The following is a 17,299-nucleotide window of genomic DNA, read 5'->3' on the forward strand; positions in this document are numbered from 1 at the left end:
AAGGAGACATGTGTTCTTTGGGTAAAATATTTGTTACATGCCTAGATTCTGCTCAATCTAAGTGACTTTCATAAAGTGTGTGCTTACAGCTGGATATTTATTTTACTATATTCAAACTCAAGCCATCCTCCAAAGAATCTAATATATAATTAAGGAAAAGAGGTGGAAGTGGGGACAGAGTAGTGGGCAAAGATGGAGGAAAAAGAAAGAGCATTTATTTAACTCTAAGCTAGGATAAACATGGTAGAATTCCCATTCTCATATATATACTAAAAAGTTACATGAAATATCACTTATCAGCAACCTTAATAATGAGACCAACTATAAGAATTCATTTCCATTGCCAACAATCCTAACATACCAGCTGGAACCAACACTCCTTTCATTAAGTGACACATTCTAATCATCACCTAGAAGAAGAGTTGCAGAACATAAATACAAGCTTAACTATATCTTCTTGGCCTCCAAAATATTCCATTTACTTTGAGATATAAACTCAGCATCAGTACATAGTCTGTTATTTGCTCATTGACTTTAAAGTTTACACATTCAGCACAGGTACAATGGTCAGTAGTGAGCAATCCAATTAGTGGATTATTCATTCAGTTTTTGAAGATTGGCTCTTATGTTGTCCTAGACAAAACTATGTTGTTGGTAGCTCCAGTATCCCAGTATCTTATATTTAAATGACTTCCAGTACTATGATCTGTCCATACTGCCCAAGTCTTCATACAATAGCCAAGAGAATAATGTGTATATTGGTTAAGAGTATATATCTTCCAGCCATACCTAACTGAATTCAAATACTGGGTAAGCAATGTTGTGTGACATTCAGTAAGTCAGTTAAACTATGTGTGCCTCAGCTGTACAAAGGAATAATTATGTTTCAGAAGGTTGAGATGAGGATTAAAGCAGATAATATATAAGTATTTAGCATAGTGCTTGATACATAGTGAATACTTGAGGAATGGTAACAGGTTTTAATATTACAGCTTGTAAGAAGCAGGCCGATGACACTAACAAGACTGATTTCTTTACACTCCCTTTAACTTTCATTCTGGCCTAAGTTTTTGTTTTTGTTTTTAAATTTATTTTATTTATTTGAGAGAGAGAGAGCGTGTGAGCAGAGGGAGAGGCTGAGTGAGAGGGAATGTCAAGCAGACTCCTCACTGAGCACAGAGCCCAACAGAGGGCTCAATCTAACAACCCTGAGATCATGACCTGCACCAAAATCAAGAGGCAGACACTTAAGCAACTGAGCCATCCAGGTGCCCCCATTCTGGCCTAAGTTTTATGCCATTTTCCCCAAAGTTCTGTTTTCTGTTGATAGAAAAAGAAAAAGAATTGTATCTGGTAATCAGAGAATATGCAAAATTGTTATTAGAAGGTACTTAAAAGTCAGGATGAAAATCCTTAAAAATGTACATAACTTTGGGTCCAACAAATTCACTGTTAGGAAATAAACATGGAGTCTCTCAAGATTTCCTGTAGGAATGTTTATTTAAGCATGCTTATAGTAGGAGAGCTATGGAAAACAACTAACTGTCCAATAATATGTGCTACCTTAAGTAAATATGAAACATATGATGGCATACTCTGCAGGCATTAAAATGATATTGGAAAGAATATTTAGTGACATAGAAAGATGAACAATTAATAAGTAACAAAATGGGACATATACTGTGACCCAATTTTGTAAAATAAAATAATAATATGTATACAAATATATTTAGCACAGGACAGGATTTATCTGGTTGAAGGATTTTTTTGAAATCCCGGATCTCTTTCTCTACTTTGTAAGTTTTTTAAAAATGAAATATTTACCCCCAAATAGTGAAATTTTGAGCCATGCAAGTTCTCCAGGGAGCCCTAGTCAATCTGAACCTAGTAGAGGGATTTTTCAGACAGGACTGAAAGAAGGATATTGGTTTAGTCAGCTCCCCAAATTCTACTATTCCAAACCTTCAGCAATAGTTCTGAATCTAGCTCATTACTAATAATGGTAGATGAATTCTATTGTCACATTATTCTCCTTATAAAATAGCTTTTCTTGGCAAATTTAATAAATTATTCTCTCATGGAAAGAACTTCTAGGTGTCTTGAACTTTGTACATTTGTTCTAACTGCTATTTTAAACTCATTTAAATTTAGACCTCACATTATATTATTTAATCAAAGTTTAATGTTAAGCTATGAAGAAGTGAGTTATAAGTCATATGTTTTGCCATAATAGTTTCCCATTTTGGAGGATTTCATGTAATATCAACACTTCTTCCCTTGCTATATCTTGAAACAGATGCATTTGTTGACAAAATCCTATTTCATCAGGGACATGACGACCACTTCCAGGTGCCACTTCTTTACCAGTAATTTCATCTCATCTTTTCCCTTCCCTGACCCTCTCTGAGGCACAATCCCACAGGAGGAGAGAGGAATTAAGGCTTTGGAGGCCATAACCATTTAAAAAGTCATAGTATCTCATACGTTCAACACACATACACATAGGCAGGCACACATGCCAAAAAATAAGTGTACAGACATTCAGCAAGATTTAGAATTCTCCACAATGACAACTCTTTCAATGCTCCATTCAAAAGAATTTTTTAAATTTTATTTCCTATTCTCTTATTTCTTATTTTTCTTATTTTCTTTACTAACCCTGCTTTATTAATGTACTAAATGTTTGCTCAGCTTACCACATTGCACAAATCCAGCTGTGAGCAGCCTGAATAATAAATTAATAATGAATACATGATTATATTTATTGAAGGCCAGGTATTTTGGGGATGGTACAAGAAGAAATCTCCCATGTCATGAGACATGTTATTCATGCTGCCATTCACCTAAATGTTCAAATGTGAAATGGACTGTGAATGGAGGAATGGTCATGTAGGAAGGAAAGATTTAAAACCATATCCTTCCTTCCTTTGCCAAATCAACATTCGCTCAGCCTCTGCAAGGACAGTCACTTCTATGTCAACCAGCTACCCCCAAAGGGATCTTCAGGGTTCTACATGCATCCACCACTTCAAGCCTGGAAGCCCTTGAGATCACCCTGCTTTTGTCAACTTTCAATAACCCTACTGAGAAGTAACATAATGTTACATAGTGCTGTGATTAAGAATTCATCCTTTGGAGCCCATCTGCCTAGGTTTGAATCCCAGCCTCACAATTTACTAGCTTTACGACTTTCTGTGCCTCAACTTCCTTATCTGTAACATGAGACTAATAATAGCACTTACTTTGTAGGTTATGTTAGGATATGAAACACTTAAAGCATTGCCTAAAACAAAGCAAGTATTTAGAATAAACAGCTATTAGAGAGAACAAAGGGGAAAATAGTAAGAATTTAGGCCATGGAGATAGGCAAGGGCCAGATCATATAGGGCTTTGCAAGCTCTGCTATGGAGGTGGGATTTTTTTCCTGAGTGTAACATGAATCCATTGCAGATTGTGGGATTAAATTAAATCATATATGCAAAGTAGCCAGCATAATGTCTAACACATTAAAAGTACATGGTCTTAATTATATGCTTAGCACTCAATATAGGGAGAGATATTTATATATCTGACACCAAACTGTATGGCCAGAAGATAATTACTGCCAAGTCATCTGAGGCCAGAAACCTCCAGACCCAAGAGAAAGTCAGTTGGTGGACTCTGAGTCACATAATACTCCGCTGGAATGACTGATCACTTTTCTAACAGCAGTAAGACATGGAGAAGTCATTTATCTGAAGATTCAAAGGTTGGGTTCGGGAAACCTGCCTATTTACGTAAGGTTTTTGCCAATCCTAGTACAAGCAAAGGTAAATTCTATAATGTGAACAGCTCCACAGGATCAAAGAAAAAGTGTTCTCTCTTTCTACTCAGTCCTTTAGGACAAAGTGCCTTGGGAAAAGACCGGTGTTACTGCTTCTGCAAAGTTAAATTGCATTACCATTTAACATAAATGTGCCTTATTAAAAAACAAAAGAATGGCTATTTAGAGTTATGCCAGCTACTGATTAAAAAGAAATTGTGAGCCCAGGGCCATGTGAACTTGCTGCACACCAAGTCTCAACAGAAGCAAACTACTCTGAAAGAGCCACAGGGCTTGGGGACTGGCACAACTCCACACATGAGAGGTGGTCACCAAGCTGGGGACTGTGGGAATAAAATATGCCCACATGGCTAGTAGACAGAGCCTCTTGTTGCTTACAAAACTAACCTCGTGAAATTCAGAAAGAACAGGCACTCTGAGTTGCAGGACTTAAAAAAATACACATAAAAAATGTTAATATAAAAATTACATGAAATCTTCCCAGCATATAAAGTAGAACTCTAGAGTATTTCATCCCAGAGGTTACTGAAGAGTTTAGCCTCAGGAACAATCTGAGAAGTAAAACTTAGCACTTTGTATTAAGGTATGAACCAGGATTACAGATTACTAATAGCGAAGTCCAAGTATAACTGATTCCTGTTCATCAAAAGAGTAAACTTCACTGTTAGAGAAATTTAAGTATTAAAGATATTCAAAAGACAGAAATAGATGTCATATTATCCAATGAGAAGATAATGGACATACTGTATTTATCAGTATTATAACCAGGGCGCAAGGGTGCAAGAGCACCTGGCTTCAGGGGTCCCAAACAGACCAGGTTCGGCCACTCACTGCTGACAAAATCCAAAGGCAGAGAGATGAGAGGAGTAGTGGTGAAACAGGAAAGGAATTTATTTCAGTGAGGCCAACACTAGGAGGACAGCAGACTAATGTCTCAAAGACTGTCTCCAAAGTGCTGAAAGTATTTCTAGGTTCATGTAAGGAGAATGTGGGACAAGCGTCCATGGGTACATGTAGGTGGGCAGTAAAGGTCCAGTCGGTCACTGTGGGGTCTTGCTGGTTTAGGGCAGCCCTTAGTGCTTGAGGGCTAGTTTCAGTTCCCATCCCGGAATGCTTTGCCCACTGAGTCTTTTGCCTGAGTTGAGAGATAAGCTGAAAAGAACTTTATCAATTAGAAAGTGCAAACTAAATGTCAAAACGGAGGTAAGGTCTTCTTTCAGTATGACATTCATCATATTTTATTAAGTATAACAACAGATTACGGGTAAGAATGCATTTTATAATCCCTGTTTTAAAAAATGTATTTCATATAGATTTGCATGAGGGAAAGTCTGGAAGGGCACACGTCAAATTCTCTCTTAGAAATGGCATATCTGATTTTTTTCATTTTTTTTCTCTGCTGTTTTTTATAAGAATGATAATATGAACATGTCTTTATGTGATTGAGTTAAAACAACAAACCTTTACATAAGATAATAAAGACTAGCCTAAACTGTCCAAGAATTTTGGAAACTTGAACCCCCAGAACAAGCATGTCTACAATAGACTGAAAAGCCTAACTGTTGCAGCACGAAAGTACCTTGAGAATCCATTTAAGACCATGCTGAATGCAGCTTCCTCCAAGTCTCATTCCTGTGACTTGAGGCTGCCACTGAACAAGAGATGATTTGCAGGGGAAGGTAGCAGCTGGCTGACTGGACAGCATGTTCATCTGGATATCTTGAGGGAAATGCTGTTAGTGACAATGCTGGGAGTGTAAGCTCAGGCAAAAGATTTGGATCAAGGCCAGTGAGTTCTTCTTCCCCTGATATCCGGTGAATGCTAAATTAATACTTGCTGAATGACTGACTATTTAACCAAGATGTAATTGGAGAAACCTTAGACATTGCAACAGATGTACCTCTCTTCCAGTATGCCTTGGAGAGCTTTGTGATTTCACAGACACCTGCCCATGCATGATACGATCACATGCTTCGCGTCCTTTATACACTCAACTCTGAATGGCTTAAGTTGGTCTGGTATCAGTGAGACACTGGAGTTATGTCCACATCTTTTAGAACCCCACATCAGAGTATTGCTTATGTACATAAGCTGCATAAAACCAAAATCCATCTGCACATTGTTCAAAGTCACTTCCCCACAAAACAGACTTCCATTTTAGCACACTAAGAAGACTCATTTCAGTTTCTCCAGAAAGATACTCTGAATGTGTGGCAGTATTATGGCATTATGATCTACCTCTTAGAGAATTAACTTTGCTTTTTACTTATATAATTTTTTTGTCTTTTAAATATAAAAAATACAAAATTAAAATGCTTTTAAAAAAATAAAAGAAGTGATGCAGAAGTGTATAAAGAAAAGAGTGACACATCCCTTCATTCACCCAGGACTGCCACAATCCTGTAAGGTGACATTGTGTGAATTTAAAATAGGTATTCCTTTCTCAAGATAAAAACCAAACATATGTATTAGTGTTTTCTCGCACAGCCTTAACAGCATACGAGTTTCGGTGATGCCGGCATAGGGTTTAGACAAGGAGCATCCATACGAACATCTCTGTCAGTGAGGACAGGTTCTGTGTGCTCTCTTGAGTATGTGTTTGGACATGTGTGCCAGGCTGGGCTCTCTGTCACCCCTCCAGCCCTCAACCAAGAAGGCCAGAGTCACCAAGACAGCCTGCACACTTGCCTGTAAGGTAAAATACACATACGGTGTGACTGAGTGACCGATAGTCTCATAGATATGGCTCCCTTGACAACTACACAACTTGGACAATTACGTGCATTGACACAGGACCTATCCAGTCCTCCTGCTCCTTCCCAATCCCATTGCCAGAGATAACAGTGCTCTGCATGTGGTGGAAGTCAGCTTTAATTTGGAAGTTAATGAGAGAACCCATAGAGACTCTCTTTCGTATATGTAAAGTTCCTCTGGATCTGCATCAAGGAAAGATATATTCCTGACTATAATCTCTTTGAAAGTTTAAATGCCACAATGCAGTTTCAAGTGGCAGATGTTAATACAGCTTGTACTTTCCCTACCTATACTTGAAAACACTCTTGCAAACTCAAGGGAAACTTTTCCATTTTATATTCAAATCGCAACAGGGAGATTTTGTAATACATGTCTGTATCAAATTTGGTGTGAAAATGTGTTTTGTGGAACTTGTGAAAACTCACATTTGAGGCATCTTTCTAAATAGGACCATGTGGAGCACATTTTATACCCACCAGGTTCTTATACTTGATCTCTCTAAATGACAGCATATGGATTTCAGATCAAATTAAATAAAATGCTTAGGGTCTTCTTTCCATGCATTGATGCTATTTTCAATAAGAATACAAGAGCTTAACATTGCATTTCTGGATGAATAAAATGAACTCTCTATGAATAAAACAGGTAATAAATATTTTGTTTTACCACTCATCCCACCAAAACATCAGAAACTAGTTTCAGATCTATTTTGCAAATGTAAAGATTTACTGGAATAAATTTTTAAAAATTCACCTTTAAACTTACTAGGTATGAAATCCAAGAATTTTGTTTGTTTCTGTTTTGTTGTGTTCTTGCAATAATCTAATTATCATCAACAGAAAAGTTTAGGTTAAAACTTTTTGCAGTGGAGCGCCTGGGTGGCGCAGTCGGTTAAGCATCTGCCTTCAGCTCAGGTCATGATCCCAGGATCCTGGGATCAGCCCTGCATCAGGCTCCCTGCTCAGCGGGGAGTCTGTTTCTCCCTCTCCCTCTCCCTCTGCCTCTCCCCCTGCTCATGCTCTCTCTCTCTCTCTGTCAAATAAATAAATAAATCCTTAAAACTTTTTGCAGTAACATAATAAAGAAAATCCCCATATGATTAATTTATAAGAAAAAAAATTAGCTGGATTGTTTTTCTCTTACTTGTTCAGGACAGGATTGATCCTAGATCAAATTTTGAAGGAGCTCCTTTTTTTGCCATGGCCTCCTCACTAACTCCCCACACCGTTCATTCCATAATTTGCCTTCTCTTTCCTTCCTGTTCTTCTAGTCCTTCTGTTCATACGCTCTTTTGTCAGACATTGTTCCCTCCTCATTTCCTGAGGGTCCTGGTTTATGCCAGCGAATTTGGTAAACATTCAAACTAAAGCAACCCTAATGAAAATGCCAAAATGTGTCACTGCTCCAACAATTTTTAATTACATTTATCAGTGGCCACAACTGGTTATCACCAAAGACAGAGTAATGGTGGGAATTTGGAGCCTTCCAAGAGTCTGAGAGGTGAGTGATGTAAGGGTGAAAGACTCTTTAGCACTCTTCAGTTTGCACTATGTAGACACGTACATAAGCCACACCGTCTTCAGGGAAGGCATCCATATTTCCAGCTCAGGAAAGGCATTGCTACTTAAAAATCACAGTCAGTGATTGATCTTCAGATTGAAAGCCAGATTGGAGGACTTCTACGTATCAAATATTGGTCCTGCAGACACAGATAGTGAAAGAAGTCTAATTTTCATAGGTGGCATTCAGCACTAATGAACCCATTCTTCAGAGGAACTCAGTCGGACACACCATTTTGGCTAATAATTGAAATAGATTGAACTCCTTTTCTGACTCTAATCCTAAATTTATAGGAATTTGGCAGCTCCAGTCAGAGTGCTGGAGAAGCAATTTAGCAAATGATGTCCCAGTGGCCTGAAAGCAGGAATGTTTCTCCTAAAGCCCCAGATTTTCATCTCAGTATTTCTTCACTCTGTACCTCTTCCTAAATAGAGGATGGAAGTACCAGTTATTCTTGGAATCCTAATATCAGAATTTACTATTTTATTTCAGTTATTGTCCAAAATTTTGACTACCAACTCCTCAAACTCAGTAATATAAGTGAGTTTGAAACAGAAAAACTGAAATGCCAAACTCTGTCCAGATCCTTAGGAAAAGACTTTTTCTTTATTTACCTTTATATTGATAACTGAAACCTGAAATGTGACCCCTGGATCATCCAGTCAATGCATGGAGTAGAATTCAAGGAAGCAAAATTCAGCTGTTGAATAATTAAAAAGGAAATTCAAAATTTATTTCAGGTTTTAAAAGAACATTAAGGGTGATCCAGTGTTTAGCTTTCAAAAACACTTTGTCAGATCTCTTTTTCCAAGACCTATTTCCTTTGTAAACCACAGCCACTTCCATCCAAATCACCCTACAAACCTCTAGGGTTTTATACAACTTTTCTTCAGCTTTCTCACAATTCTCTTCTCTCCCTGGCGTCCATTATATCAACTTCCTCTGCCCAGCTTAGTGCCCTGACTGCCATGCACATCTCTGCTCTGGTTTCAAGCTATCCCTTCTCCTGATTGTGCATCAAAAAAAAATGTTTAGAAACAAGGTTGTCAGAGGGTGGTTAGGCTTACAAGTTGAAAAAGAAAAAAAAAATCCTATCCTTTCCCTCTGTTCTTAAAATGCACAAACTCAGTGCAATCAAAGAGATAGTCTCTTGGGGCAGAAATTCAATTTGATCTCTGTCTTCAAATTCATTCATTACATATCAGCCATTTGGTCCTCAACAAGTCATCATAGTTGCACTACTATATCCCTTTACATGATGCTTTTCACTTTCCCAAGTATTTTCTCATCCATCGTTCAATAATCGTGTGGGGAGAAAAGCAGATATTGTCACCTATGAGAGGCCAGGCAACACCTGAACAGAGGTCGTATGACTGTAAGCAGTTGCAGACATTACCTTGGAGTTCGTAGTTCTACTCAATGGGGTTGTCTCTTTCAGCTTGACTCTTTACTGAAGATGATCACCAGTACCAGAACTACCCAAGAAGAAAAATAAGAGCTAGACCATAGGACAGACAATGTTTGACTAAGCCAAATGTGGCTAAAGGTTTTCCACCAATCCATAATGGGAAATGCATAGGCAATTCTATCAAAACTTAAAAATATATTAAGTCCACAGGTGCCTAGCATTACTATCTTGTTTTTATTCTATAATGTGAGTTCAGACACAGAAGCTTATTATTTACACAACTGGCAAATCAGTTGAAGATTCTGTATGGGCTGTGCAGCTTACGTCTGGGGGGTCTTGCATTTTGGCCTTTCTGCCCCTAACTGGTTTAAAACTGGTGCTATTTAGCAATTTCTCCTTTGCTCTGCTCACTTCTTTCAAGTAGGTGTAGGGATTTTTGTTGTTTATAACTACCTAAAGCCTGTCAAGATTATCAAAAGATCATAAGCAATGTGAATTAAATACTACTATTGAGGATCCTTGACCTTCACTCCCATGTAAACAGGAAGCTGGTTCTCTCATCACTGGCTTTCCTTGCTTTAGTTCTGGGGTGACACAGCTGGTTCCCATGTCTTTAGTGAGAGGAGACCCCTGACACCATTAGATCTGAAACTTTTTTTCTGTAACTTCTCTGTCACAAAGATTCAGTACATATCCTATTGATCTTATTTGGACTGGCATAATAAATGTTTAATAGTAATATTCAAAAAAAAGTGCTTCTCTTATCATCATAAAGCCCTGAACTTTTGAGTCCTTTCAGTTGTGTTTTCAGTTGTGTTTACAGATAGATAGCTATACAAGATGGACTCCTCCTTATTAACCATTCTTTTATACACAGTGGACAAGCCAAAAAGTCATCATTCCTTAGAGAGTATTGCTTTCATGATTTTTATTCCTATTTGAATTTCTTGCATGGAACAAAGTAGATATTAGAAAATGAATTCATTCAGCAAATATTTAATGAAAACCCACCATGTGCCAGGCTTTATGCTATGTGTTGGGGATACTGACATGAGCCCTTGCAGAGCTCACTCATTGTAGAGATAGACATATACACAGATAATTTATAATATAAGGTTTTAATTACTATTACTGACCTATAAAAGCAATGTTATGGAGTCGATAGGTAGAGTCGAGTGTGACAAAGGGAGGCAAGAAGTTATTTAAAAAGCCCCCAAAAAGGAACAATATTGCTCTGCTTTATTTTAACCAAAGCACTTAGTTCTAGCTTAAATTATTTAGTTCACTTATAAGGACAATTTGTCATTGGTTTCCACCACTCTTAGATTTTAAGGCCCATGAGATAGAGATATCTCCCTCTGCGTGACGTTCTCAGTGTCTGGAACAGTGCCTGGCACATAGTAGGAGTTTGTTATGTGTTGAATTATGTCCTCCCAAAAAGTATATGTTGGAGTTCTAACTCCCAATACCTCAGAATATGACCTGATTTGTAGAAAGGGTCTTTACAGAGGTGATCAAGCTAAAATGAGGTCATTAGGGCTAATGACAATCCAATTTTTTAATCCAATATGACTAGTGTCCTTATAAAAAAAGGGGATATTTGGATACAACAATAGACACACACAGAAGGGAGTTGATGAGAAAAGAAACATAAGGAGAAGAGGCTCTCACAGGTCCCAGAAAAAAAACCCACAACTTTTCTGGAGGAATGATGACTTTTTGGCTTGTCCACTGTGTATAAAAAAAATCTGATTTCAGACTTCTAGCCTCCAGAACCGTGAAACAATAGGTTTCTGTTGTTTAAGCCAACCAGTTCATGGTACCCTATTATGGTAGCCCTAGAAAACTAATACAGAGCTCAAGGTGTGTTTGTAAACTGTAGAAAGGAATGAGATTAACTAAATTAGAGGAAATAGAAGAAATGGTAGATATAAAAGATAGTTCAGACTAGATTTTGTGATGAGTTGGTCTGGGAAGTTAGCAAGAGTAAGGATCAATACAATTTAATACTAAGTCCTACAGAAAGATTTAGAATACAGAAAAGAAACATTTTGATTGTATGTTTGGATATGTTTGGGGGACGTAGGGAGGTTTACTGCAGGAGAGTTTGGCTATAGATAAGCACCTACAAAATATCCAGGTGAACATACCCAATAAGCAATGGGGAATATGGGTGGAAGGAAAATGTAGATATTTAAGTCCTCTGAAATTGTAAATTGTATGTGATGTCTTAAGTGCAAATGAAAGTTACTAACAAGAGCGTGCGAGTTGTGAGCGGAAGTAGACCGAAGGTGAAACTTCTGGGGGAAAAATACATCACTTATGGATAAGGAAAAGGAATAAGGATCAATCAAAGAACAGAAGGAAGAGGAGGAAAATATGGGAGAAAATGAATCTATAAGATTCAAACAAAGAGGGATTTTCAAGGGGTTAGAGACTGTCAAGTGTATCAGACTCTGAAGCTGGGTTATGAAAGAGTGGGACTGTAAATATTCTCTTAGATTGGATTATGCCCTTGAATTATGTGTAGTGTTTGAGTAAAAAACCAGCATGGGGAGGCTGAGGAGTGAAGGGAATTGAGAAACCATAAAACAAGGTTCTGACAGTTCTAAGTGCATTGACTAACAAAGCCCAGAGCCAATCCAACAAAAAGCCTAAGAACATACAAGCCACACTTTTGTTATTGCATGGTGCTCGATCTGGGCAGTCCTCCAGAATCTACGAACAATTCCAAAATGCTTAAAACATATTTACTCAAGAAAATGCTTCATCAATTTTTATTCACTACACGAAAATGGTTATGTTAATGTGATTGGAAATTTGATTGTCACCAGCATATATATTTTGCTAGTTTTCAAATGGGAAATTTTTATTTCTTAACATGTAGAGTTTGACTTATCAGCAAGGTCTTTCAAAATATGAGGACATTGGAGAGATAGAATTAAGAAGATCCTTGATTGTAAAAGATTTTGCAACATTTTTGAGTGACTTCTAAACAAATTATGTATTATTAATAAAGTTTCCAGTAATATTAGACAGTGCATTCCATGAGGGCAGAAACTTCATCTGTTTAGCACATGTTATATTCCCATAACTTGACACAGAACCAAGTTCAAAAATAGTACAAAATAAATATATGGTTATATATAGTGCTTAACTTAGCTACAGTGTTCATTCGTATGCACCTTCTCAGTGGGCCTAAATATATCTAAATTCTTCTGTTTTGGAAAGAGTGAGACAAACAACTTGCTATGTACTATATTAAAATTAATGTGTGTCCAGGCTTATCTACTAAAACATCAGAAAATATAAATGAGTATTTGTAAAAATTTTATTGGCATCACATTCCAGATAAAGTTTGCTAAAGCAGAACAACGTGAATCTAATTCAATTTTTAAACTTCAAGTTTCAATAAACAACATTAAATGTTACTGCAACAATATCATTCTCAGCACAGTATGACTTCTTATAGCACTGCAGAGAAAGATAACCAAATTTGGGGGCAAAGCAGGTTTGCTTTTATTTTAAACTTCATATAAAATCATTTCACTCAATACACTTAAGGTGAAGTAGGTCATTTCAACTGTCAGTTTTTTCATCAGCTCCAAACTTAGTAGAAGACCTTTATCTTTCAAAACCTTTGATCAGAGGATGTCATTTCTACAAAAATTAATTACACAGACATAATCTTTTAAATATAAAGATGAAACAAACCGATGAAGACAGATTTAAATTTGTGAAAATGTCCGAATTTCATTGTGTACGATTCTGAAGTGTCTTTAAAATTACAGGCTAGAAAAAGTCCATTTTTGCTTATACTTAAAAGTAGGGATAAAAACTTTGAGTAGAAGACAAAAACATCATTGTAATTTTTACATTATTTCAATCTCTCAAAGTTTATAGGCAAAAATGTACTCAGAGAGTGAGAATTGTTTATAAAAAAGGATGTTACAGGCAGAAATGTACCAGGAGAGTGAGAATTGTTTATTTAAAAAAAAGGATGTTACAATTTAATGCTGTAAATGGATCCTAGGAATTAAGCTTTTTTAATGCTTTATTTAAAAAAAAATCAATAAGATTGCCCCATTGGAAATTAAAACAAAGCAAAACTCTTCTTATGGAAAAAATACGGAGAAATACATTACAAATTAGGCAAATTTATTTTCCCCTTTATTAAACTTTCTTTAAATTAAGAAGTAAGAATAATTCTCCTTTATCCACACCTTCACACTAACTCATAATTTGTCTTTTCTATGGCATAAACTAGTATTACAGCATTTTCATGAATGGATGCATTAATAATAATATGGCCATTTATATTCAGACTCTAGCAAACCTCACCTTGAGGGACCCTTTGTCTCATTGACTTGATTCATTATTAGTCTAACTAACAGGATTCCAGTTTCTCAGTTTCAGTGTCCTATTTAGTTCTAATTTGTAACATCATAACCTTTGCTTAACCTCTCATTCAGGGAAGTCTTACAGTTCTTCTTCTAGACTGAAAAATTGCATAAATATTTAAATGATAATTCACAGAGAGTAAGAATGATGTCAAAATGTCCCTTAGAGCCAAAATTTTAGTAGATTTGGCATAGTAGCATTATGATATGACCTAAAAATCCAAAAGGTGTCAATTTTTCCCCTCTGGCCTTAAATACTGTTTGTTCATGGAAAATTTTAAAAATAACCTTGAAGGTCTGGGGTTGTTCTCCCTATAGATCTTTTATTTTAAAGACAAATGGGAACTTGTCAAACAGCTCTAAAAATTGTGCAAATAATTATGGAGATGCCAGTCAAGAAAGCTGCATTTCCTTACTTCTCAAAATGTGGCTTTGATAAGTCAAAAAACTTTTCAACCTGCTTATCTTGTACATTACACCCACAAAATCCCTGAACTAATCATAGCTTATGAAACCATGTTGTCAAAATAAAAAAAAATGATAATGGTATATAAACTTGAGGTTAGATTAATTTCAGCAGTCATTCAAAGTAGTAATTTAAATACTGTATTTTGAGATAAATGCTTCCATTATTAGGTAGATATCTTATTTTAGAAGAATAGTATGAGAATTCTTGACAAGCCAAGAGATCAAATTTAAAAGTACTATATAGGAGATATTTAGATTTGGCAAGATTGCATATCCTTTTTTTTAAGATTGCATATTCAAAAATAAATTGACATTCCACCTGAAAATTTATTACAATAAAAACAACATTCAACTCACCAATTTTTATCTTTCATTCTAACATTTCCTAGAGTGAGAGCCTTTTGATTCTTAATATATAGAGGTAATTATTGGTCCTTCTTCAGTTTTGAAGGGTTGTTTTTCTTCATGTTTCCTCAGTGTCCCAGATTTTTAATGACCATGATTTGCAGCCTTGAGGACTTAACAGTTTCTGTACTTTATTTTCACTCTGTAATCCATAATGGTTGGCCCTCAGAGAGTGCTATGTTGATGTGCCACTCAAAGAGTTGAAGGACAAATAACATCAATTTCCAAACAAAGTAAACTGTTACAACAATGAACAACACAAGATATCATATGAATTCAGTCTAAACTGGATAGCAACCCTACACCCAGGGCAAGGTATATCTTCCCACATCCAGGGCAAGGTATATCTTCCCAAACGGTTATGGTGGCTGATATTTCCTATGGAAAAGCCTCCATATATACACCCTGAAAGGAGAGAAAAAGTTCAAGGACCACATGCTCAGGAAAATCTCTTAATTCTGGAATAAGGATTGTTAAGAGAGGTTCAGATGACATAAGAAAATGATAAGACGGTATCATATGGTATAGGATTGTTGCAAAAGGATCATGAAAGTGCCCCGAGGATTCTAGTGGGGTACAAATGGAACTTTGACGTTTAAAGGGAAGGGACGTTAAAGGGAATTAGCCCAGAGGAGCTAATTAACTGGAATTAAACAATAGAGTGAACAAAACACAATCACCTAAAGTAAACAGTGGTGGTTACAGAGCAGGAATGTATAGGAAAAGACAAATACTATGTCATTGATGCAGTATGGCCTGTAAACTTTGTAATGGAACTATTTTATAAATGAGGGAATGGAGATCAGACATGTTCAAGAACACAGAGCTATTGACACAGAGCAAAATCAGCTCTACTCCTTTTGAGAGTAAGTCCACCTTTATTCCCACCAAACCACTTATACTCATTGAATTCTGTTAATTCAGGAACTTTCCAAAAATATTTGGGAGGCCACCATGGGATTCTTAGTGTGTAACTTTGCCAAGCGGGTTAGAGCAAAAACAAAAAGCCTACATAACAACAATCATCAGTTCATTTAAAAAAGGACATTTTACCCTTTAAATTGTAATAATTTATTGTTGAGAAAAATTCACTATTTTCTTTTCTTTTCTTTTTTTTCATTCCAGCACACATTGATGAAAAAATCTGTATCTGAATAGAATACATCCCCATTTTGGAACCTACTCTCTGTCACAGCTGCCTCCACGGTATCAGTATCAGTCCAGGATCTGTGAATTTTACTATAGTGAGTCACCTGCAGGTAAATTTTTAAACCCTCTCCAGAAGGTAACTACATACCTTTGATCCTAAGGCACATTTAACATTTTAATTTTTTTATTTGAGATGTCACTAAAAATTGCAATATACATATTTAATAACCATTATTTCTTTTTCTGCACTGCAGATGTATTTAATTGAACAATGCATCTTATAATCATTAATATGATAGTCTGGCACAAACACTGTATGTTTTGAATGACTGGTATACAATAAGACAAAAAAAATAAGATATATTTAACAATTCCTAATCCCCAATATCTGATGACAGGAAAAGAGCAAGCACTCAATAACTTGGAAATGAAATGAAACAAATTTCTATGCTCTCAAGATAACTTTGAAGGATTCTAATTTAGTAACCAACATCCTCTAAGAAATTGAAGAGTAACAAAAAGCAGTTTTGAGTTGAGGTTTAATTTATTTGTTTTTGCCTATAAATAACTGTCTTACCTAGGGTATCGGGAAATGATGTGTTCTGGTGGATCAAATATTCTGGTTAATAGATTATTACCCTACTGAATTCCATGTATATATCACTGATTATGAAAAATTAAATATAATTTAATAAATTATATTATTTATATATATTTATATATATATAAATATATATATAAACAATAAAATATACTTAGCACAGAAATTAGGCTGAAGCAAAGTATCATCTTTTTGATGACTCAAATGTACTTTAAATAAAGCCTCACATTACTGTTATGAAAAATCAAGTGCAGGAGAGGAGAGGTTATCTGATGTCCTGCTTAACAGATAACCTCTATATTCACATTTCATGCTTTTTAAATAAATTAATACAAAGTAGGATTGTAATAAAAATGGCATGATCTCAAAAATGGATTCTCTTCCCATGTTGATTTCTTCTGTACAGAGACATAATGACACACCTTTATCCTATATTTTTCACTAAATGTTGCATCGTAAGTATTTTCCATGTTTAGTGGCAAAATCTTGATAATAGCAAACTATAAATGAATAAATTATATTCCTCAGGTTGATTTACTATAATTTAACCAAACTTTTAAAATTTTTAGCCTTTTCAGTTGTGCTGAGATAAACATCTTACTTTGCTATGTAGTTTTTCAAAGAATCTATCACTATCTCAAATTATTTGTTTGCTTAATTAATTATTTTTGTCTTTCCTATTGGAATGGCATTCCCATGAGAGCAGGAATTAACTTCATCAGTGAATCCCC

The 17,299-nt window shown here is 35.9% G+C and overlaps 1 long non-coding RNA gene across 1 annotated transcript in view; it reads left to right on the top strand.

Annotated features, from left to right (window-relative positions):
• The window catches only part of LOC141371375 (uncharacterized), a 411,253-nt gene extending 395,182 nt beyond the window's left edge, over positions 1 to 16,071 (top strand). The window contains exon 4 of the long non-coding RNA XR_012376307.1: positions 15,944 to 16,071. This is a non-coding gene — a long non-coding RNA (uncharacterized lncRNA). The remainder of the gene's footprint in view (positions 1 to 15,943) is intronic.
• The last annotated feature ends 1,228 nt before the right edge of the window (positions 16,072 to 17,299 follow it).

Source organism: Callorhinus ursinus, unplaced genomic scaffold, assembly GCF_003265705.2.
Source record: "Callorhinus ursinus isolate GAN/ISIS: 27379988/994484 unplaced genomic scaffold, GSC_fseal_2.0 scaffold3, whole genome shotgun sequence".
Lineage (NCBI taxonomy): Eukaryota > Metazoa > Chordata > Mammalia > Carnivora > Otariidae > Callorhinus > Callorhinus ursinus.